At 36.5% G+C, this 23434-nt stretch overlaps 1 protein-coding gene across 2 annotated transcripts in view; it reads right to left on the bottom strand.

The window, feature by feature from the left end:
* Positions 1-23434, bottom strand: part of CPA6 (carboxypeptidase A6) — a 288596-nt gene that overhangs the window by 7467 nt on the left and 257695 nt on the right. The gene's annotated exons all lie outside the window — the stretch shown is intronic.

The raw sequence follows: 23434 nt of genomic DNA, 5'->3' as shown, positions 1-23434 counted from the left end.
ATAGGAGAATTGAGATGGGGAACTTAACAGCAATTGTGGTTTTCCTTCTTTGAGTCTAATTCTGGAGAGGCCTGAGAAGTGAGACATAGATGAACTGTAAAACTTAATATAAAAACTATAGCTGATATTCCAAACAAAATAGAGAAAGTAAGGAGACATTTGAGGAACACTCATATAAAACACTGGAAAGGAGAAGTGAGAAACTCAGCAACTAATTCCAGAGGGAGCAGAACTATTGAGCCACAGAAACATGAATGTACAATAATCTTAAATAGATTGTATATCTTAAATAAATATTCTCAAGGGCATATAGGAGGACGTTTGGAACATTAAACAGGGGTAAGAAGTTATATTTTTTAAAAAGCCAGATATAATGGAAATAAACATCTTGATTCATTCAAAACCATGGTTTGAACGAATACCGTCAATAAATGAATTAATGAAATGGAGTGGGTTTTGAAATGTTTCCAGAAGTCATCAACAAGGGGCAAGGAACTGGAAGAATGAGAGAAATTAAAAGCAAAGAAAAATAGAGTAAGTGTCAACATCCTATTAACAGGGGCCCAAAAAGAGTCAAATATTTGAAGAACTACTAATTGAAATTTCCCCGCAATTAAGGAAAGATTGAATGGACTTACTGTAATTCAAACAAGAGAGATAAAAGGCAAAACATCAACACTTCGACACACTAAAGTGAAATTTAAGAAAAGGAAACAATTTCAGATAGAAAGAAGCAGGTCATCTATAAAGGAACAAGAATTAGATTCACATCTGACTTTGTAATAGCAATACTAGAGTAGTATTTCCGAAGTTTCTTTAAAAAGAAAAATTGAATCTAGACTTCTTATCTAGCTGAACTCTCCTTGAAATGTGAGAGGGAAGTAAAGACGTTCCTCCACATAAAAGGCCTCAAGAGGTATACTAAACACATACATAATTTGAAACACACTTGGAGAAAGTATTCCAACAAAATGATGAATAACTACAGAGAACCTACTCGATAAGAGAATTACAGGAGAGTGAACACTTAGTAAGATCTGGTGACTAAATAAACAATGTTCAAAGGAAAAAAGTATAATGATCTAGTATCAGATTCCAGAAGAGAGCAAACTGATGGAAGGATGGGGGAGGGACGACCAGAGGAGGCAAAAGCATGCTGTTATTGGCGTCTTTGGCAAAGGAGATATTGATTACATTTAGAAATTGATGTTAAAAACCAAACCTAAACATAGGTCTTAATAAAAGTCAGGAATAACTGCAAGAAGAAGAAAAACAGTACTCAAACTTCACAACTAGCAGAAATAACTTTGACTTATTTACTAGAAAACAATAAAAAGAAGAAAAGAAAAAGGAAAATTTTGAAAATGAAGATTCATAATAGCAGAGGTAAGTGTTGATAGAACAGTGATTGTGAAGACTGCTAATAGACTAAACCCACCAAAAAAATGACTGATATTTTCATATAGAAAAATAAGGATCCAGCAATATCATGTCTACAGAAAAAAAAAAATGGTGGTACAAGTAGATGTATCAGATGTCTGCTTTGCTATTATGGCAGACTTGTTTGTAGTAAGGGCTACCTTAACAAAGTACCACAAATTGGGTGGCTTAAGACAACAGAAATTTATACCCTCACAGTTCTTGAGGCTAGAAATCCGAAACCAAGCTGTCAGCAGGGTCGTCCTCCTGAATGCCATGGGGCAGAATCCTTTCTTGACTCTTCCTAGCTTCCGGTGGTTCCTAGCAATCCTTGGTTTGTAGATGTGTCATTCCAACCTGCCTCCCTCTTCACTTGGCTTTTCTCCCTGTGTGTTTCCGTGTGCGTCTGCTTGGGAGCTCCCCACTGGCCTGACTGAGCCTTCACTAGAACTGCACTTCATTCTCAGAGTCTCCCAACTCAGTCTTCCTGTCCCCGGTCCTTTCTTTGGTTTCAGGCCTGCATCGTGATGCTCTCCTAGCTTCCTTCTGCTTCCTTTCCTTTATTCTTCACAGGTGATTCCTGCAATAAATCTTCTCTATTTCTAATCCTGAGTTTGTATCTGCTTCTTGGAGGTCCTTAACTAATATAACTGTGAAGGCTTTTTTTTTAATGACAGCTTTATTGAGATATAATTTACATATAATAAAATTTACCCCTTTAGAGAGGGCAATTCTGTGCTTTCTAGTATATTTGCAGAGTTGTGCAACCATTAACACTATCTAATTTTAGAAGTTCTTCACCCCAGAAAGAAACCCCATACCTATTAGCAGTCCACCTACATATCTCTTTCTCTCACCCTAACCATGAAAGGCATTAAGGCATGATAAGATTTTCTTTTTAGATTGACCTCATAAAAGTTTGTAGGATAGATTTGTAAGAAACAAGCCTAATAACCAGGGAGACTGAAATGAGATGCAAATACAGCAAGCAATCCAGGCCAGAGATGTTATAGCTAAAATTAGAACAGTGGTAGTAGGAATGGTAGACAATGAGTACAGACGTGGATGTGTTAAAGAAATACTTGGAAGCTGAAACTAACTGAATTGGTGGTTAGTTGAATATGTAGGGCAAGGAAGAGGGAGTTTGAATGACACCCTACATTTCTGAGTTGGCTGACTAGATAGTAGTTGTACTATTTGAAATGCTGAATAGATGATGCTGAACATGGACAGCAGGGGATGATAAATTCCATTTTGGACATGTTGAGTGTGAGAAGCCTAGAGCTGCCTAGTGGCAACGTCTAATGGTATTGGGTGTGGGCATGAAGCACTGAGGAAATATTAGGCTAGAGAAGACATCTGAGAATCATGATCATTTTATGAGAGTAGGTCACTGAAAATGGCTTTTGGGTGAAAACAACACACCAAGCATCAAACTGGTAAACACTGATGTGTTAAAGTCAGGAATAGTAAGAGGAACCTGTCCTTCAGGCTCAGGGGGAATGGTTGGGTGTCATGGAACCCAAGAGACTAGATGTTTCAAGAAGGAGAGTACGGTCTGCACATAAAATGCAGAAGAGAGGTGAATTAAATTTTGTAGTAATTGGGGACTTCTGATATAGAAAAATTAATGGAATGGTCGGAGAAAAAGCAGACTTCATGTGAACTGAGAGGAATAAATGGGAAGAAAAGAGTAGGAGACAATGAGTACAGACGTGTTCCGGAAACTTGGTTCACAAGGGAAGGGAAGATCGGAATGAGGGCCAGCACTAAGCTTAAGAGTAAGAGGAAGATAAAACTTTCTTAGAGGCAAAGACATAAGCATGTTTATACAAACAATGGGGAAAACAGCACAGAGGAAGAAGTTAGAAAAAGACCTATTTGATGAGAAAAAGTTCTAGAAGGGTTGTGAATGGGTGGGATTAACAACCAGGCAGAATTGTAGGCCTTGTATAGTAGATGGGACTTCTGATTTCAGTATCTCTAAATGCTTTTGACTCCTCATACCATCAGTAAGAAACTTTAAGTATATTCCTGACATAAATTTATTTTGAATTTATATACATGACTTATTTGTGGGCTAATATATATAAAACATACAAAAATAAAAATTTAGAAAGAATGGTTTGAAGATGAATTAAACAACACAATATTTTAATTTTTGATTGGGCAGAAAGATATTAATTCCCTTAAAATAAGGGTGAGAGAGATAAATGAAATCTAATTTAAATACTTCATCAGTGTCCAGGTATTATTTCCTAAATGAATATATGATGTAATGATATATGTAAATATATGATGTAAATGTGAGCACATCAAGCTTTTGGCTGATCTCCTAACTGCAATTTTAATACAAAAATAGAGGTATTGAAATCTTTAGTCTCTCTGAATATTTTTTTAAATCATGGATTTCTTTAAGAATAACCATTGGACTGTTAATTCAATAAACACATGGAAAAACGGTTATAATTAAATACTTGGTGATAAAAAAGCACAGACAATTGTATAAATGAGATGGTTAAAAATACCCATAGAAAATAAGGGGAAATGTATCAAAGAATGATAGTAGGTTGTTAGGCTGGTGATATGCTCATTCTGTTTCCCAATATTATTTTTCTATAAAAATATGTTAGTTGTATAGAAGCATAGGAGAGAAGACAAAATTAGAGATCTGAGGAACTGTTTTTATTAGGGAAATTTTTAGAAATTAAAAAAAAAACAGAAACAGATAAAAGGTAGATGAATTTGGTTTTATTTTACATTTTATAGCAACTGGCCTCTGTGAAAATTGATTTGATGGAAGCAGCTAGGTCGTCTGTAAGCAGAATTTGGGGAAGTCATAGTTATTGTGGCATATGTTCATTGTTTTTCTTTTCACTTATAGCTTTAAAGTTCCACATCAGTGGATTCCTATTCCATTAAATATTTTTAAATTGCTGTAGTCTTTAAAAAAATTTTTCACTTGCATCTCCCCCTGTCAACGAACCTTCAACTAACCCAAGTTAACAACTGAGTGTAGTTGTTAATAGAGTTGACAAACCCACACACATGTATAAGTATGCATTTATGCACCCATGCATATATGTATTTTTATATAGGAATATAGATACACATTCATATTTATAGGAGCTAATTTTGGTCACAGAACAGGATCATAACCATGTAATTCTCTTGCCACTAGCTTTTTCCTTCAGTGATGTTTTGTAGGACTCCTTCCACATTAACTTGAATTCCTTCTTGTAAATTCTCTTCTATTGTGGTTTTAGCATAAGTTAGTCTCCTACTTGCTTTATTGCTGGGAATTATATTTATTTCTCTGTCAATCTCTCTCTCTCTGTTTTTTTGCTGTGATAACTAATACTACAATATGGAACATCGAGACATTCCTGTAGACCTGACATTGCAATAAATGTCCTAGTACACATATCCTTACATGTCTGTACTTTTGTTTTTCTATGAGACAGATTTATAGGCGTAACACACTGGTTTGAAGGATGTGTTTAAAAACACACACATATATATATATTCATTTTAAATAGGTGTTAAATTCACATGATTAAAAATTTTTAAAGGATTGTATTTTAACTTCCATAGATTTTTGTTGGATTGTTTAAGTTTGTTACTATTCTACAAGCAATATTTGAGAACCACCTCTATTTAATCCCTGCCAACAATACCCTACAAGTGTATCACCTTTTGATTTTTGCCAGTTTAGTGACAACAATTTAATTTGCCCCTCTAACTGCAAGTATGTTTGAGCATTGATTCAATGTTTATTTTGGATTGGACTGTTCTCTGAATTGCTTAATCGTGTCCTTAGCTCATATTATTTTCTTTTGGGCTATTTATCTTTTTTCTTACCCATGTATAAAAGAGCTTTGTGTAGATGATTGTCATCTGCATTGTATTTTATCCTCAGGTTTATTATTTTACTCTTTGTTTGTGGTAACTTTTATCACTTTAGACATTTTAAATGTTATATAATCATTAAGTCTTTTTAAATGGCATTTGGGTTTTCTGGCTTGATTAAGAAAGTTTTCCCTATTCTCAATGATTACAGGTAATTTATAGATTTTCCTCTAAAATTTTTATCATTTATGTTTCCCATCTAAGTCTTTAGTCCTTCTGGATATATTTTTGTACCTATGTAACATAAAATCCTTCAGTTTTTGTATCTAGATAGCCAATTCTGTCAGTATCATTAAATATTCTATCATTTTTCCATAGAACTGATACATCACTTTGGTTATATTTTAAAGTCTATTGCATGTGTAGATCTATTTCTGGATTCTCTGTTCTGCTGTTCTATTTGTCTATTTCCATATTTTTTACCCTATTAATCTCTGATGGCATTAAAGTGTGCTTTGATCCCAGGCAAGATGAGGTTCCCCTTACTGTTCTTCTTTTTCACAGTTTTAGTCTCATTTTTAAGGTCTGTTTACTTTTCTATATATACTTTATGGTCATTTCATCAATTCCCCAAAGCGGCAAACAGAATAAAAAACCCTGTTGAGATTCTAATTGGAATTGCATTCAATTTATACTGATTTGGGGAGGATATTACTATATTGAGTCACTCAATCCAAGGACATATTATGTCATTCCATTTGTTCAGATCTTATTTTATGTTCTTCATTCACATTTTGTAATTTTTTTCCTTTGGTATATGTTAATTGTTGTTCCTGTTGTTATTATTGTGAATTAATAACTGTTTTTCAAGTGGTCTTCTCAGAGCACTGTAGTAGAAGTTCACTTCATGATACCATCAATGTTCTTCCCATCCTCTCCTTTCCTGTCCTCCACCTCCATCCAACTCCATCAAATATAACTGGGAATTAGTTGCCTAAGCTCTCTCTTCAAACTTCATCTCGGAGACTTACATGCTTTCAAAATTAAAGTATGACCCATTGAGCAAATTTTATATTCAATATTACATACTGTATAAACATAGTATGTTAACTTTTTAAAAAAGATAACATACTTCATGTTTGGGATAATGAGTAACAGTTCTATTGACATTTCCTTAGAAAAATCAGACCCTCTTCTAAATGACTAAACATTCTAAGTTGCTAAAGATAAAGTACTTGCTTTGTTTAAAGTGTCAAAGAAAAAGGCATTTAACTCTTTAGTATTTTTATTTTTCATTCTTTCCATAGATTGTAACTATTTCTAAGCCACTCTCAAATTTCATAGAGGCTAGAGACTTACTTGGTTTGTAACTAACAAAGGGTGGGAATTGCTTTTATCCTTTATAAAGGAAGAAAAATGGAATTACTTTTCTCCTTCAAGACTGGATACCAAAAGGTTAACTATTTGGTACTGAAAATAGGGCCAGAGCTATTCCTTTCTGAACTGGAGAGAAATCAGGGCTGTAGGTGGTCATGTGGGTGTGAGTATTTTGCTTTGTATCCCCTGCTATACAGATGCACTGAGACACTCCTCTTGACCCGAGACTACTTGCCTTTTTAGCAGCATCTTAAGTAGATCCAGCCAACACCAGTGTTTTCTAGGTAGGCTTGAGGTTTTTATAACATCCTGTACTAGCCCACGAGGGACAGATACAAAATAGGGTGGGAAGAGTAGGAGAGTATGAAATACAGAGTAATTCTGGAGATGACTGTGTCTGGCATAAATCTGGTAGCGCTTATGTTGTACAGTAGTTATTTATTTATATCGACTGTCCTTTAGAGGGTGAGGACAGGGGGCATGCCTTATTATTCCCAAGTACTTAGCAAAATGGGCAGCCTCAGTATTCTTTCAATACTGTTGAACGAATAGGTGGAGCAGGCCCTGCTCAGGGAAAGTGCCTGCACCTCAGACTATTATTTCATTGAATTTAGGTCTTTGATTAGATATCTAAACCCCAGTTCATCTCCACTGAAGGCCAAGGACCTACAAGGGCAACAACAAGAAAATGCTTCAAAAATCCCATTGGTTCATGAGAACATTCTGCTGCCTAAATGTCTCTTGAATAATCTCAAATCTAAAACTCTGAGCTTTCCCTAAGTTGTAGGTGCTTTAACAAATGTTAACAGTTTCAGAAAGAAGATGAAGTACTTTTTAAAAAGTTCTTATATACAGGTAATGGGCCCCAAATTGCTAATGCACATGGGTTCAAATCCTCCCTTGCCCCCAACAAAATACAGTGATAGCTTCATAAGTAAGGTTTTAACAAATCATAGCAAAAGAAGGCCATCAAATTTCCTCTTAACATAAAAGCTGTAATTGTGTGCTGGTGAGCTTTCTTCCAAAGAATGAACAGAGAGATTTGCAATGGAGAGGACCGATTATAACATTTCGGGAACAAGCAGAGAGAGCAGTGCTATGTGGAGGATGGGCAGGGCCATAAAAGGTAAAGACTCACCAGCAAAGCAGGGAAAAGAGGCTGTGGCTGCAGGAGGGCCCAGGGGGCTTTCCTTTCCTGGCTTTTACCAGAGCTTGACCTCCTGCTTGAAATAGTCCCCTCTCTTGGTTTTGGACACACTTTTCCCTTACATTTTTTTCTTCCAATCACTCTGTTCTTTCCTTCTCAGCCTTCTTTATGGGTTTCTCTTCCTCTACCAGTTGGTTAAAAGGAGTACCCAATTGTTCTGCCTTTAGTCTATTTTCTTCAATGATCTCTCTCTTCAGTGAATATGGCTTCTTGATCTACAACTTATATGTTGATACTTACTCAACAATTGTTTACTATATACATACCATACCATGCACCACACACTGGGATACATCAATGAACAAAACAAAGTTTTCTGCTTTATAGAGCTTATATTCTAGTGGTGATGGAGACAAAAAACAACACAGTGAACAAATGAACTGTATAGTAGAAAAGTGCTGTGGAAAATAGAAAAAGGTAGAGTATAAGATTAGGAATCTGAGAAGTTGGGTGCTGTTACACAGATGGTGATGAGGGTCATTCTCAGAAGCTGATTTTTGAGCAGAGTTGAAGAATGCAGGGAGTCAGCTGTGGCTTCTGGGGTAGAGTGTTTTAGGCAGAAAGAATAGCCAGTGCAAAGACTCCAAGGCAGGCCTGTAGTGTGCCTGGCCAGTGTGGAGAGAGCCAACACTGAGGGGAAGGCTGAAATAGATGAGATCAGATAGTCAATGGAGGCCCAAGACATGTGAAATTTTGTAGGCTGTTTTATACGCTTTGGGTGAGTAAAGTGGGGAGTCTGTGCAGTATTTTGAGCTGAGGACTGACATCAATTAACTTACATTTCAAAGATTCATTCTGGCTAAGGGGAGAGAGAGGAAGAGGGAGGTCGTGTGGTGTGTGTGTGTGTGTGTGTGTGTGTGTGTTGTGGGGAGGGTGGGTGCAAGGGTAGAAGCTGTGAGACTAGTTAGTAGGCTCCTACTATTATGCAGGTGAAAGATGGTGATGGCTTGGACCAAGGTGGTAGTAAAGAGGTAGTCAGGAAAGGTTGGAATCTAGAGCTGTTCTAAAGGATCAGGATTAAGGGATTAGACGTAAGGAATAAGAGAAAGAGGAGTTACCGATTATTCCATGATTTTAGGCTTGAACAACTGAAAGAATGGAGTTGCCATCAACTGAATTGAGAGTGGGTATAGGAAGAGCAGGTCCAGAAGAGTGAAGATCTGTTGTTCAGTTTGGGATATTTTGAGTTTCAGATGTGTATTAGATAACCCAGTGAAGAGAGCAAGTATATGTTATACATAGGAGTTTGGGAAAATGTTTTGAAGATATGCACATTTGGGACTCATGGGATAGGGTAGAGGATGAGCTCTCTAACACACTGAATGCTGACAGAGAAAAAGTTCAAGGCTAAACCCTGGACAGCCCAATGATAAGAGTAAGGGGAAGGAGAGGACCATGAAAAAAAAGACTGAGAAGCAGTAGGTTTAGAAGAGAGTTTAATATTATGGAGACCAAGTGAAGCTAAAAATAAAGCATGATCCACTGTGTCAATGCTGCTGACAAATCAAATCATCTGAGATTGAGATTTGACCACTGGATTTAGCAATGTGGAGAACAGTTTGATGGACTTGTAAGGGTATGTTCATCTTAAGTGAGCTTAAGAGGGACTAGAAGGAGAAGAATTAGACACTGCACAAAGGAACAAAAAATGGGATGGTGGCTGGTAGAAGAAGTGAAAACAAGAGAAGAAAGTTTTTTAGATGGGAGGAATAGCAATATGCTTTTATGCTGATGGGAAAAATCCAGTAGAGCACAAACACCCCCAACCAACCAAACACAATAGAAAAAAAGAGATGGGATCATTGCTGGAGCAATATTTCTTGAGTAGGCATGTGGGGATGGGATCTACTGCAAGTCAGTGACTCCTGAATCTCTAGCTTAAGCTTCAGACGCATGTGTATGGTAGGCTTCTGGATATCATCTACTTATCTCAGAGGCTCTGAAAGCTCAAGATGTCCCCAAGTGACATCATCTTTCTCTTTCCTGCCCACCAAATTGTTCTTCTGCACTGTTTCTTAATCTCATTCATGTTTCTCTCATTCATCTGGTAGCCTAAGTCAGAAACTTAGGTGGAGCAATCATAGAGGTTTTCTTCTCTCTCATCCCAGCATCCAATTGGAGAGCAAATTCTATTGATCCTACATATTAAATCTGTCTATGCCTACTTCTACCAACAAAATTCAGGTCCTTATCATTATTCCCTACATTATCAGGATAATTCCCCGCTTTCAGTCTGGCCTACCTTATATTCAACCTTCTCAACAATGTCATTTTAATCTTCTAGAAACATAAATTTGATCTTATCACTCTGCTGCTTAAAACCCTTCAGTGGTTGCTTTCTGGATAAAATTCTGAAATCCTTACTTAAAGGCATTAGAGGTAGTGTGATCAAAATGTTTGAATTTGGTAGTGGCGGGTATTACAGTTCAATTTATGTGTGTGTATTTCTGTCTTAAAAACAATTTGTGATTTTTGTCCTGTTGCTATAGACAGATAGGACTGCAGCTGGTATTTTACTATTAGATAATTTTGTATACTTTCCATGGCTCTGTAATAGTTTCAAGGTTACACAGTATTTCCTTTCCTTGGAATTCAGAGGGTCATGCTCCCTCCCTCTGACTAGAAGCTTATGCATGATCGGGCATGCAGGATCTGTTTTTGTTTGACCTGCTTGAAGTTTTAGCCTCTACCAATCTGCCTTAAACCTTCTACTTTTACTCCTATTAAACTACTGGTCATTTTCCCAAGGTTCCATACTCCTTTGCCTTTGTGACTTTGCATATGCTGTTCCCTTTGTCTAAAGCATCCCTTTTCTTCACAGTCTGATTGTACTCAATGCTCAATTCAGTTATCACTCCCTCTCGGGATCTTGGAGCTTCAATGTCCCTAATATGAGTTAGGTACCACTTCCATATATGCCCATAACACCCTTTACCTGAATTTGTCACAAAACTTAGTATTCTGTGTTAAAATTGTGCACATACCCATTTCCCTACTCAGTTGGGCCTAGCACAGTGTTTGACTGATATTGGGTGCATATTAAAATGAAAAAGCACAACAAATGTTGGCAAGGATGTGGAGAAAGCAGAACCCTCCTACACTGCTGGTGGGAATGTAAATTAGTTCAACCATTGCGGAAAGCAGTATGGAGGTTCCTCAAAAAACTAAAAATAGAAATACCATTTGATCCAGGAATTCCACTCCTAGGAATTTACCCTAAGAATGCAGGAGCCCAGTTTGAAAAAGAAATATGCACCCCTATGTTTATTGCAGCACTATTTATAATAGCCAAGAAATGGAAGCAACCTAAGTGTCCATCAGTAGATGAATGGATAAAGAAGATGTGGTACATATACACAATGGAATATTATTCAGCCATAAGAAGAAAACAGATCCTACCATTTGCAACAACATGGTGGAACTAGAGGGTATTATGCTCAGTGAAATAAGCCAGGTGGAAAAGACAAGTATCAAATGATTTCACTCATATGTGGAGTATAAGAACAAAGAAAAAAAACTGAAGGAACAAAACAGCAGCAGACTCACAGAACCCAAGAATAGACAATCAGTTACCAAAGGGAAAGGGACTGGAGAGGATGGGTGGGAAGGGAGGAACAAGGGGGGAAAGGGGGCATTATGATTAGCAGACATAATGTAGGGGGCGGATGCATGGGTAGGGCTGTACAATGCAGAGAAGACAAATAGTGATTCTATAGCATCTTACTATGCTGATGGATAGTGACTGTAATGGGGTATGTGGTGGGGACTTGATGATGGGGGGAGTCTAGTAACCATAATGTTGTTTATGTAATTGTAGATAATGATACCAAAAAAAAATAATAATAATTAATTTCTAATTGTTAAAAAAAAAGAAAAAAGAATAAGCATTTCTTTCATATTATCATACATGAACTAATCTATAATATTAAGGGCCATGTTTCAATTTAATGTTTGTTATCTGAGAAGCCCCTTAGACACTAGAATATTCTATAGCATTTTATGGTTTATTTTATGGATTGGCATCCTGCCGAAGTTATTTACCACAGATTAAGTATTGATTCAACAGCAGAACACGATAGCACATTCAAAATTCTCTCTGCCAGTGTTTCTGAATTTTGGCCTTGCTCATCTATACCAACTCTGTCTTTAAAAAATAGAATCAGAATCCTGAATAGCAGGGCCTCTAAGATGGAAATAAATTAATTCATGTGGGAAGAAAACCACTAAAACAATCTAATTTTATTTATAGCCTTTTGGGAGCACTATCCAGGCTTTACTAAAATGCAAAGAAACAGCTCAGAAATACATTGAACAGTAAATCCCTTTGGGATTTTAAGTAGCTGTGTTGCATACATAATTTGAAGAGTCCTGTCCAGAGCTAGCTCAATTACACAGATTCTGATCAAAAATACCTACTGTCCTACAAAAAAATCAAGATAGAAGAAAGCTAAAGCACCAGGACACAGCATTTGAAGGAAACAAGTAAAAACACCAAAAAAAAGTTTCAATATCCCAGAAACAATGATAAAACAGACTTCTAGGGGAAAGAACAGGAAACATCAAACTCATCACTCTTTAGGTTTTAGGAGCATGAGAATCTAAAGGTTATTAGTTTTCCCTTGGTTTATATAAGCCAATATATTGTGTCTGAAGCCAAGGCAAAATTCTCTTTCCCATCTACATGCAGAACTTTAGAATATATATATATATATATATATAATAGATCTCTGCAATGAAGAGAGATTTTACTCTTGTCAAATGAAAGAGCATATATCTCTGTTCTGAACATTTCAGCAATTTAACTCCCATGCCATACATCATGTCTTTAGATTCTGAGTATTAAGACTTGAAACTCTATAAGGATGTCATAAATCTAGGAAGGAGACAAGACGAGCACATATGAGGAAGTGAGAGGACAAGACAATGCAGGATATGATGGAATCATAAAGTGCGTGGTGCAGACCTAGTGTGCAGGAGCCCAGCGGGGGGAGAGAGCAGGGAGCATTAGAAGCCCTGGGGAACCTGTAATGGCAAAGAGGCTCAATGGGGCTCAGAATGGATGGAACTTGAAAAAATAGGCTTTTACTGAAAAAAAAACAAACAGACTAAGGTTTATTTCAGTGAACCTTAGTCTTTCTGATGGTAAAATGGGGTGGAAGGTAGTCTTTAGAAAGAAGTAGGGAAGGATGGGGTACTAGAAGTAGCAATGGAATGAAAAATCACCAGATCAGGCTCCAGTCAGAACTGTACTACTCAGGAACTTGGGCACAGGCATGTCACTGCTCTGGTTGCATTTGTCCTGGCTGGATTAGGGACCTGGATCAGTGGTTCTCACATGGTGTTGTGACCCTGTGTTGCTAGCAGTTCTCACAGTAGCTAGTCCCATGATTATTTAGCTAAAAAACATCAATTTAGTTACCCTGATAAATAACTCTTAATTCATCCTAATAGACTCTTGTAAAGACGGGGCAAGAAAAGGTAAATTAGCCATGTTGTGCTTGGAATTAACCACAGGAATGTAATATCATCAATTGGGTATGTGATAGTGAAAAAAATTCTGTGAGACCTGTTGGTTAGAAAATGATTGCTAAGACTCTTTACAGCATTGACAATTTATGGTTCCAGTCCAGATGAAAAAAATTCCAACGTAATTACACTTTTCCTTAATATCCTTAGATTCTGTTCTAAGGAAGTGAGGATAAAATTTAGTATTAACAATTGTGTTACTTAATTGATTTCTGTTTGTGGGCCGGGTCCAAGAATTGATTGCAATCTAAAACTTAGTTTAAAAGCAAAATGTTTAATTCTCATAACATACTTTTCCTTAGATAAAAATTTCCCTCCCTATCTAAAGTCCTCAAACACCTTCCCAAATCTCATTTTCCTCTTGTAATACAAATCTTGGTATATGGCACCTGCTTACTCAAACCAGGAATCATTTACTTCATCCAACAGTATGTGAAGAACTGTTGGTGCCATTAGTTGACATAGAGTATTATATTGGTTTCAGGTGTACAGCAGTGATTTGACAGTTTTACATATTACAAAAAGCTCACCATGGTAAGTGTGGTTGCCATACATGATAAGTGTGTATTGTAACAAACTTGCTACAATATTATTGCCTATATTCCCTATGCTATCTTCATATCTCTGTGACTTATTTTAGAACTGGAAGTTTGTACCTCTTAATCCCCTTCTATTTTTTTACCATACCCCCAAGTCCTTCTGGCAACCACCAATTCTCTGTACTTATGAATCTGATTCTGGTCTGTTTGTTTTGTTTTTTAGCATCTACATATAAGTGAGATCATAAAATATTTGTCTTTCTCTGACTTATTTTGCTTAGCATAATATCTTCTAGGTCCATCCATCTACTATCTTTACTATATGTTTGCTTTTACTAGTGAAATTTTTTCTTTCATAATTTTCTTACTTCTAGTTATGGCTTTTTCTTTTCCACTTAAAGAAGTCCCTTTAACATTTCTCGTAAAGCTGGTTTAGTGATGATGATCTCCTTTAACATTTATTTGTCTGGAAAACTCCTTATCTCTCCTTCAATTGTGAATGATAACCTTGCTGTGTAGAGTACTCTTGGTTGTAGGTTTTTCCTTTCAACACATGCATACACAATGCCACTCCCTTCTTGCCTGCAAATATCTGCTGAAAAATCAGTTGATAGTCTTATGTGGGATCTCTTGTATATAACTAGTTGCTTTTCACCTGCTGTTTTTAAGATACTCTCCTTATTTTTGACATTTGACATTTTAGTTATTCTGTGCTGTGGTGTGAACTTTTTTGGTTCATCTTATTTGAGGCTTTCTTTGCTTCCTTGACCTGGACGTTTTCCTTCCCCAGGTTCAGGAAATTTTCTGCTATTATTTCTTGAAAGCAGTTTCTGTCCCTTTCTCTCTCTTTTTTTCCTTCGGGAACCCCTAAAATGTGAATGTTAGTGTGCTTCATGTTTACTCAGAGGTCCCTTAATCTATCCTCATTTTTTGAAATCCTCCTTTCTTTTTGCTGTTCAGCTTGGATGATTTCTACTACTCTGTCTTCCAGATTGCTGATCCATTCTTCTGCATCCTCTAATCTGCTTTTGATTCTCTCTAGTGTATTTTTTTATTTCCATTATTGTATTTGTCAGCTCTGATTGGTTCTTTTCTTATATTGTCTTTTTGTTGATGCTCTCACTGGGTTAATCCACTCTTCTCCCAAATTCAGTGAGCCTCTTTATGACCACTACTTTGACTACTTTGTGAGATAGACTGCTTATCTCCACATCTTTCAGCTTTTATATTTTCTGAGATTTCATCTTGCTCTTTTGCTTGGAATATATTCCTCTGTGTGTAGGTGGAAAATGTTGGAACTGGCATCCAATTGCTAGACTGAAAGAAGCAAGAAAAATGGCACCTTCCAATGTTTCCATTCTCAGAAAAAGTCCCTAAAGATCTCTGCCCCACTGGCACATGCCATAAAATTAGTCAATAAATCTTCATGTTATGGTCCAGGTGCATCAAACTGCTGCCTCCATACTGGGCCTCGGAGTGAGTGTGACCGTGTACAGGCCTTTTAAAAGTGGAGTCTCAGTTTCTTATAGTCCTCTGGCTGTCCTAGAGTTAAGCCATGCTGATTTTCAAAGTCAGACATTATGGGAGCTTGCCTTCTTGGTACAGATTCTCAGTGTGGGGAGTGCCCAGAGTGGGGCTTGAGACCATTGCTTCTCAGGGGGGACCTCTGTGCCTGTGATCTCTCTCTCACTTGTGGGTCACTGCACTGGCGGGTGGGGGGGTGGTTTGGTTCCTTCCCAGACTACATCTCTGCCTCTCCTACATTTCTTGATGTGGCTTTTTCTTTTTATCTTTAGCTGTGAAAAAGATGTTCTGCTAGTGTTCAGGCCATTCTAAGAATTAGTGTCTGTATATGTCATTGCAGCCTTGGTGTGTCTACGAGAGGAGGCGACCCTGGATTTTCCTACTCCATCATCTTCCTCTCAGAATCTGACATTGTCTTAATTTCTCTCCAGTACAACCAACCCAAAACTTTCCTGAATTTTTGTGGGGTTTCCCTGGCTCTAGGCTTTTCAATCTGCATCCTCTGAGATTCTGAATTAATTTTACTAAAATGCTTATATTTCCATATGATTCCCTTACTTACAAGTTCCCAAAAGCACACCACAGCCTTCAGGATAAAGAGGCAGATTAAGAGCCTTTCCTTTATACCCCTTGGTAGGCTCAATAATGGCCCGCAAAGATTGCCAGGCCTTAATCCATGGAATCTGTGAATGTTATCTTATATGGGAAAGGATCTTTGCAGATGTGACAAATTAAGGAATTTGAAATGGGGAGACTATCCTGGATTATCTGGATAGACCCTAAATATAATCACAATACCCTCTAAGAAAGAAATCTGATTATAGACAGAAGAGGCAGCTATGTGACAGAAGCAAAGGGAAGATGCTATGCCACTGGTTTTCAAGGTGGAGGAAGAGATCACAAGGTAAGAAATACAGGTGGCCGCTAGAAGCTGGGAAAGGCAAGGGAATGGACTCTCCCCTAGAGCCTCCTGAGGAAGTGTGGTCTTCCCACACTTTTAGGCTGGCAAAATCCATTTTGGACTTTTGGTATCCAGAACTGTAAGAAATTAAATATGTGTTGTTTTAAGTCACTAGGTTTGTGGTAATTTGTTAGAGCAGCAACAGGATACTAATATACTCTTATAAGCACCCCTTTATTTATTGCAACACAGCATTTATCACAGTTTAATATAATTGTATTTTTACTAAACTGTCAATCTTCTTGAGGATAGGATAGTATGCCTAGCATACTGCTCTTGAGACTATTTATTAACTAAACTAACAAATTTATTAACATGTTTCAGACTGATGGATGCCTCCAGAAAAATTTTCTTTTCTCTTTTCTATTAACATTCTTAGGTTTTTTAGTTGAAGCCTTTAAACTGGATGTATGGGGGAATTATATTTTTGGCTGAATATCTTAGAATCTTCTTTAACTCCACAGTGTCCACATCCACTCTTTCCTCCCACCTCCGGTCTGTCGCCATCTCATTTGCTCTACTTTTCTAGTGTCCTCTCCTTTCTGCTTCTGTCCTAATTCAGCATTCATAATCTCTCACCTGGGCCCCACAATGGCTTTCAACTGATCTCCCTGCCACATGCTTTAATCCATCCTTTGTACTGCTGCTATCAATGCTTCTATAAAACAAATCATTTTACTCTGCCAAGCACCCCAAAACTTTAACTGGCTCCATGGGCAACAACACTGTGCTTGACCCCACAGCATGCGGGCCCCTACTGACTTCACATTTTTTGGCTCATGTTCTCTTCTGTACACCCCACAAGCATGGCAGCCCCATCCACCCCTCACTCACCAGTTCCTGCCAGTCATTCTCTCCCACACCTTTGTTCCTGTTCATCCTTCAGCCTGGACTGTCCAGCTCTTGAAAACCTATATGAATCCTTCCACACCTGGAAGGCTCAGCTCAAAAGCCACTTGACTGCCACTTGTCCACTCTCTTCCCTCTCTCCTCTGTGAGCACAATGCTCATGCCTCTATTTATCAGCTTTCACTTGGCCTCAAACACAGCCAGTTGTTTATGCCAATCTCCCTCACTGGACTGCTAGTTTCCAAGAACAAGAACTGAATAGAATTCGTATTTTCCTGCCATTGTGCTTCACTCATAGCAGGGACTCAATAAGTCTTTACTAAGTGAATCAATCTGCCCTATAGAAAGCCCCTTCTTAGTCTATCACATCAAAATTCCATTTGTGTTTTATATTTTAAGGTTAGTTTTATTATAATTTAAATTTATAATAAAAGGCAAGAGATTGCACAAGAATCTGAACAATGATGTTGTTTTCAGGCTTTCTGGCATACCCTTAAAACATGAGCAAATCAAATTATACCTGAGAAGAAGAATATAACTGAGAATGGGAATAAATACAAAGAAAAGGAAATGAATAGTTTTGAACCATATTACTACTTTATATTTGGTTGTTGCCAAAGTACCTTCCTGATCTAGGGGTGGTGAATGATATGAATTAGTGCTATTTTTTGTTGTGGGACTTTCTGGAAGGCCAGTCTAGACTCTCTCAGAATTACACAGGCTAGAATGGCATGCCAGAACTTCCTTTTAAATAGATTCTCCAGTGTAAGAAAACAGATTTTGTATTCTAATGAAATAAGTCACATTAAAATATTTTTGCTGATATATACTTTCTATTTCCTTTTATAATAAAGCAATAAATTTTTGTAAAATGTTTTGAATCACAATAAAACTTTCCACTTATTTTATAGTCAAAACCTCTAGGGAAATACTGAGAGAAATGATGAGGAAGCCAGAGTGGTAGAGGGCAGTGCATCTGGTGTTTATTAGATTGAGTGGGGTACTGCCCCTATTTGGCAGGAGTGGTACAAGGAGGATAATATGATTTCTTTATAGAACCATGAGCTGTTTCTTTTTGATCCCACATGCCCCATGTTTTACTGATATTAATTAAGCTAAATAGCAAAAACTAATATGAAAGGAGGAGAGTGCTTTAAAAGGTGGCAGTGCATTCTGTAGATTGATTTTAGTTAAATTCTTTTTAGATTTTTCAGTAAATGTTGACTTATTTTTACTGTTGATATTTTTGAACGGTCAATGGATGTGCATGGTTATGTCATATAAATCATAAATCGACCCTTTTTCATCTTTTAGTCATTCATTTCTTTTCCCCAGGGACAATCCCTTTTATTAATTTCTTATGTTATTCCAGGGTTAGTCTATGCATTTATAAGCAAAAAGCCAGTTTTGTTATATCCATCTGTGTAGAAAAATTTTTTACACAAAGAGCAGTATTCTCTGTATCTATTAATCTTAAACGTCGTATTGTTCAACTGTGTGTGTGTGTTTTCCTGAAAATTTTTCTCTATCAATACATAAAATAACTGTCTATTTCTATTTTTCTGTATAATTTAGCTTAATTTATTTAGTGCTCTCTTGATGGACATTTCAATGCTTCTTAATCTCGTTATGAAGAATGCTGCAATGAATACCCTTATAGATTTGCTATTTTTCACGTATGTGAGTATATCAACAGGGCCAAGTCCTAAAAGTAGAACTATATATCCTTTTGACTGAGTAATTATTTTTTTTATTTTGGTAGACATTACTAAATACCCTTCCACAGAAGCTGCACCTATTCACACTCTCAGCAGGAATGTATAATGTTACCTATTTTCCTATATCCTTCAAATCTTATTCTCTTCCTCTGTCTTTTAATACACAAAACTACAGTTTATAAGAAAACTGAGAATATCAATTGGTCCAAGTTAGATGGTCAGAAAACATATTTTTATTTAAAGTGTCATTTGAACATAGGTAGAGAAAAAATGCATTTGGAGAAGACACTCAGAAACAGTTTTCTTGACCTGAAGAAACATTCCAAAGTAGCATCCAAAAAGTACCTGCATATATTAGATGCTCAATAAATAAAATATTTGTTGAGTGATTTCTGTTGCTCTACTGAGTGGTGTGGTAGGGTGGCTTAACTGAAAGTCTCACAGTGGCAACAAGATCATGTATTTCAGTGGCATTTATCTCTGGGACTCATTTCATTATATGCATCTTTAAAAAAATCATGTCATTTGATTGGTCATTTGGCTGACTGCTTGTAGGGTGCATAGAAGAATAAATACAGAATACACACTACTAAAGGAAAGTTTGTTCTTTAAAGTGGAATTTGAAAATTGAGCTTAGAAATACAAAAGAAAAACTAATATTAGTCCTCCAATTGCAGAATTTTGGTTTATTTTCCCCTGTGTTTTATTTTCTTAGTATATAAATGTCTATACATTCTATACAGATATCTGTCACATGTACATATAGAATCATTACTACATATTTTAAAGGATTGTAAGTACAGTGAAAAAATAATTATATAACCAGAAGTAGACCAAATATTATATTATAAGCTCATAAGTTCATTTTTTAAATGAACTTCTTGTCCCTTTTTATGGCTTCCTAAAATTTCACCAAATGTATTATTTAGTTATCCATTGACCTGTTGTTTAAGGGTTGGGTTGTCTTCAATCTTTTATTATTATAAATTTATGAATTACACTATGGTCAGCATCTTCTTCTGTTTTATTATAATGTATTTTCAAAATGGACTGTTTAGACCAAAGAGTGTGCACAGGTTTAAGGTTCTCCATTGGCTCTTCTCTTTTCACAGCTCATGTGCACTGATCTTTCCCCAAAGCTTCAACTACTCCTTGTAGGCTAAGGACCTGCAAGCTTATATGCTCAGACTAGACCTTTTTCAATGCTCCAAATCTATATCCAGTTAACCTATTTCATATCTTTGCCTAGATTCCCAAACCCACTGCTCAAAATTGGACTCAGATTTTCCACTAAATCCTCACCTCTTACTAGATGCAAAGTCTTGGTAGATGACACCCTTATCCACCAGTAATTCTAACAAGTGAAGTCATCCTAGACCTCTCCCTTTTCCCTCTGAACCTCATCATCTACATCTCACTGAGGTCTAAGTGAATGTTGCTGTTTCTGCATTTCTGCATCTCCGTCCTTGCCAGTCCCTCCTGGATTATGGGCCTGCTGTAGTTTAGTAATACATCCTTAGGCTGACACTCCTGCTGAAGTAACACTCAGAGATCAGTCGTTTTCTTCCAAGCTTTAAAGTGTCCAGTTATCCCTCCATCTAACAGCTTCCAATTATCCAGTGTTTGTTAAACTTTTCCATCACAACATCCCTAACAGTCAAAGTCAACAGAAACGGTAAGTCAATAACTTCTCTGAAATATTCATTTTCCTTAAAAATTAGTGTGAATTGTCCAGTCCACTCAGTTATGTATTTACATTTGTTCTAAGACAAAATAATTATTCTAAAATTTTCAAATGAAATTTATAAGCACTGAAGCTGTGCTATGACTGCTTGGGACTTTCTCGGTGACATAATTCCATAACCACATGACCTCAGTTCAGTTTGAAAGACATGACTTCCAGAATAACACTGATAAAGCTCAGCATGGCACTGAATCTCAGCAGGTCCATCACGAACGATATACCTGGACCTTCTGCTCATTTCTCACCAGTCCTTCCAGTCATCCTTCATCCCAGCCTTTTCATGCTGCATTTTCTTCCTCAAGACATACCAGTTTCCTCTACCTGGAATTCCCTCATGACTACAAATCCTTTGCTCTGTTTACCTTCTGCCCCTCAATTTAGTCTATCTGATGACAAACATATATTTCACATTCAAAACTGCTATTTTATCTTCTATGAAGACTCCTGACTTTCTCAAACAGACATGGTCTCTTCTTTCTTTATATTTCCATAGTAGCATATCTAAATATGTGTATTGAGATATATATATAAATATATTTCTATGTAGTATCTATAACATTTCATTTTTTCTTTCCTTTCCTTCCCCCTCCACTCTTCTTTCTCCTTTCTCTTCCTTCTCTTCATCTAGCTTCAACCTCAATGATTTTAAACTCTGTGAGGACAGAGAATCTGTTGGATTTGTCTTGCTCCCTAAGTGCCTATCACAATGTGGCAAATAGAGTGCATGCAGCACTTTCTTTTTTTAATGATGGCATCTTTGATGTATCTGGCCAAATTATTTTCTAATGCCTCCAGAGATACAGGCTATCCAGTTTTACCACAGCTTCTAGCTTAGGTTATCACACGAAACGTTTTGGGAAATAATTCAATAGATAAAATGTTGTTCTATTTTAATATCATTTTTTATTACTAGGAGGTTGCCCATTTTATCATGCTTGTTTATTTTTCCTGGATTATGACTGGTATTTTAACTTTTGATGTCTAGAGATCTTGCAGTTTTTCTTTACATTTTATATGTACTCCTAAAAATTATTTTTATTATGTAATATTTGATTCTGAAGTGTTTATATAAAAATGATGGTAAAACTTTTTCTGGTTTATTTTCTGCAAATCTTTTTTCTAGCATGGTTGCTTATCTTTATTTTGGTTCCTTTTAAAAAATAGTTCTTTATATAATAAAGATATATTTACATTTAGAATGCTCTGTGACATATGCCATGATTTTCTAAGATGTAAATGATAATATTATTAGGTTAGACTGTTTACTATATTTTGAAAGCAATGCTTTTAAATGGGAAAATATAATTTGAATCCAAATATCATCCCTTAACAACACATTTGATACAGAGTAGCCCAATAATTACCTTAAAAAGTTAGATCATATCAGTTCTCAATTCAAAACTCTCCAGTGGTTTCCCATTCCACCTAATATCATCATGCCTCTGGCTACTTCTCCAACCTCATCTCCTACCCCTCTTTCCTCAGCTTTGGCCACCTCTTTCCTCTCCGTTAAACACACCAAAGATGCTCCCCGTAGAGCCTTTACACTATCATTCCCTCCACCTGCTCTTTCCCCAGCCCTCCTTTGCTCTCAAGTCCCATTTTACCAGAATGGTCTCCCCTATACTACCTCAAAGAACTGACCCACTCCTATCCCTGGCACTCTGTATTACTTTCTTGGTATTATTTTTTTCTTCATAGCATATATGACAGCCTGACTTTATCTTGTTTATTTCTATTTTCCCAATAACCAGTTCAGTAAGTAGTAAGTGAATAAATGAGTAAGCAAATTTAGTCATGCATCTGATAGTCTCTGAGATGATAGTTATATAAAATGTATTTTGTGTTTTTATTACATTGTAAAAAAAATATTTTACAACTCAAAAATATTACCATTATTAGTGTCAGTTATTTCTATGGTTTGAATGTCCCTCTCCCCCTCCCCCAATTCATGTTGAAATCTTAATAACCTACGTGATGGTTTAAAAGGTGGGATCTTTGGGAGGTAATTAGGTCATGAGGGTGGAGCCCTCATGAATGGATTAATAACCTTACAAAAGAAATTTCAGAAAGCTCTCTAACACTTCCACCAGGTGAGAACACAGTGAGAAAGTGTTATCTAGGAGCCAGGAAGCCCTCACTGAACACCGAATCTACTGGCACCGTTATCCTGGACTTTTGTGTGGTTTAAGAAATGCTGTTCTAGAAGACAGTGTAAAGGCAACATAACTGCCCATGTGTCTGTTGTCATTATTAGGCATATCACAGCTTTTCAGACAATTATAAAAAGTGATAGATAAAAAGAGTATCACTGTTTTCCAATTTCTGCATGTAAGAATAGCATTCAAAAGAGATTGTTTTGATAACAGAAAAATTACTTCAAAAAGAGTTTGGATTAAAAATGAGCATCTAGATTGAAAGGAAATTGGAAATCTGAAAACAAGGATATATTTAACAACATTAGTGACCCAGAAGCATAATGCTATAATGCTTATGAGAAGTTAATAATAATAACATGGACCAAAAAATTAAAAGCAGTGAGATATGAATGAAATTTATGAAAGTAAAAAATAACATGACTTGTCAAATGTAAATGACAAGCTGGAGGAAAATTATCAGAGAGATGTAGTTTGTTTTTGGTGAACTCCAAAATTCAATAATGCTGAAAAATAAACAGCACAGTGGGAAAGAATTAGTAGGTAAAAGCTTTAAAAAGCTTAC

Source organism: Manis pentadactyla, chromosome 3 (genome assembly GCF_030020395.1).
Source record: "Manis pentadactyla isolate mManPen7 chromosome 3, mManPen7.hap1, whole genome shotgun sequence".
Lineage (NCBI taxonomy): Eukaryota > Metazoa > Chordata > Mammalia > Pholidota > Manidae > Manis > Manis pentadactyla.
The sequence above is the reverse complement of the archived record's forward strand: the minus strand, read 5'-3'. Positions and strand labels throughout refer to the sequence as shown.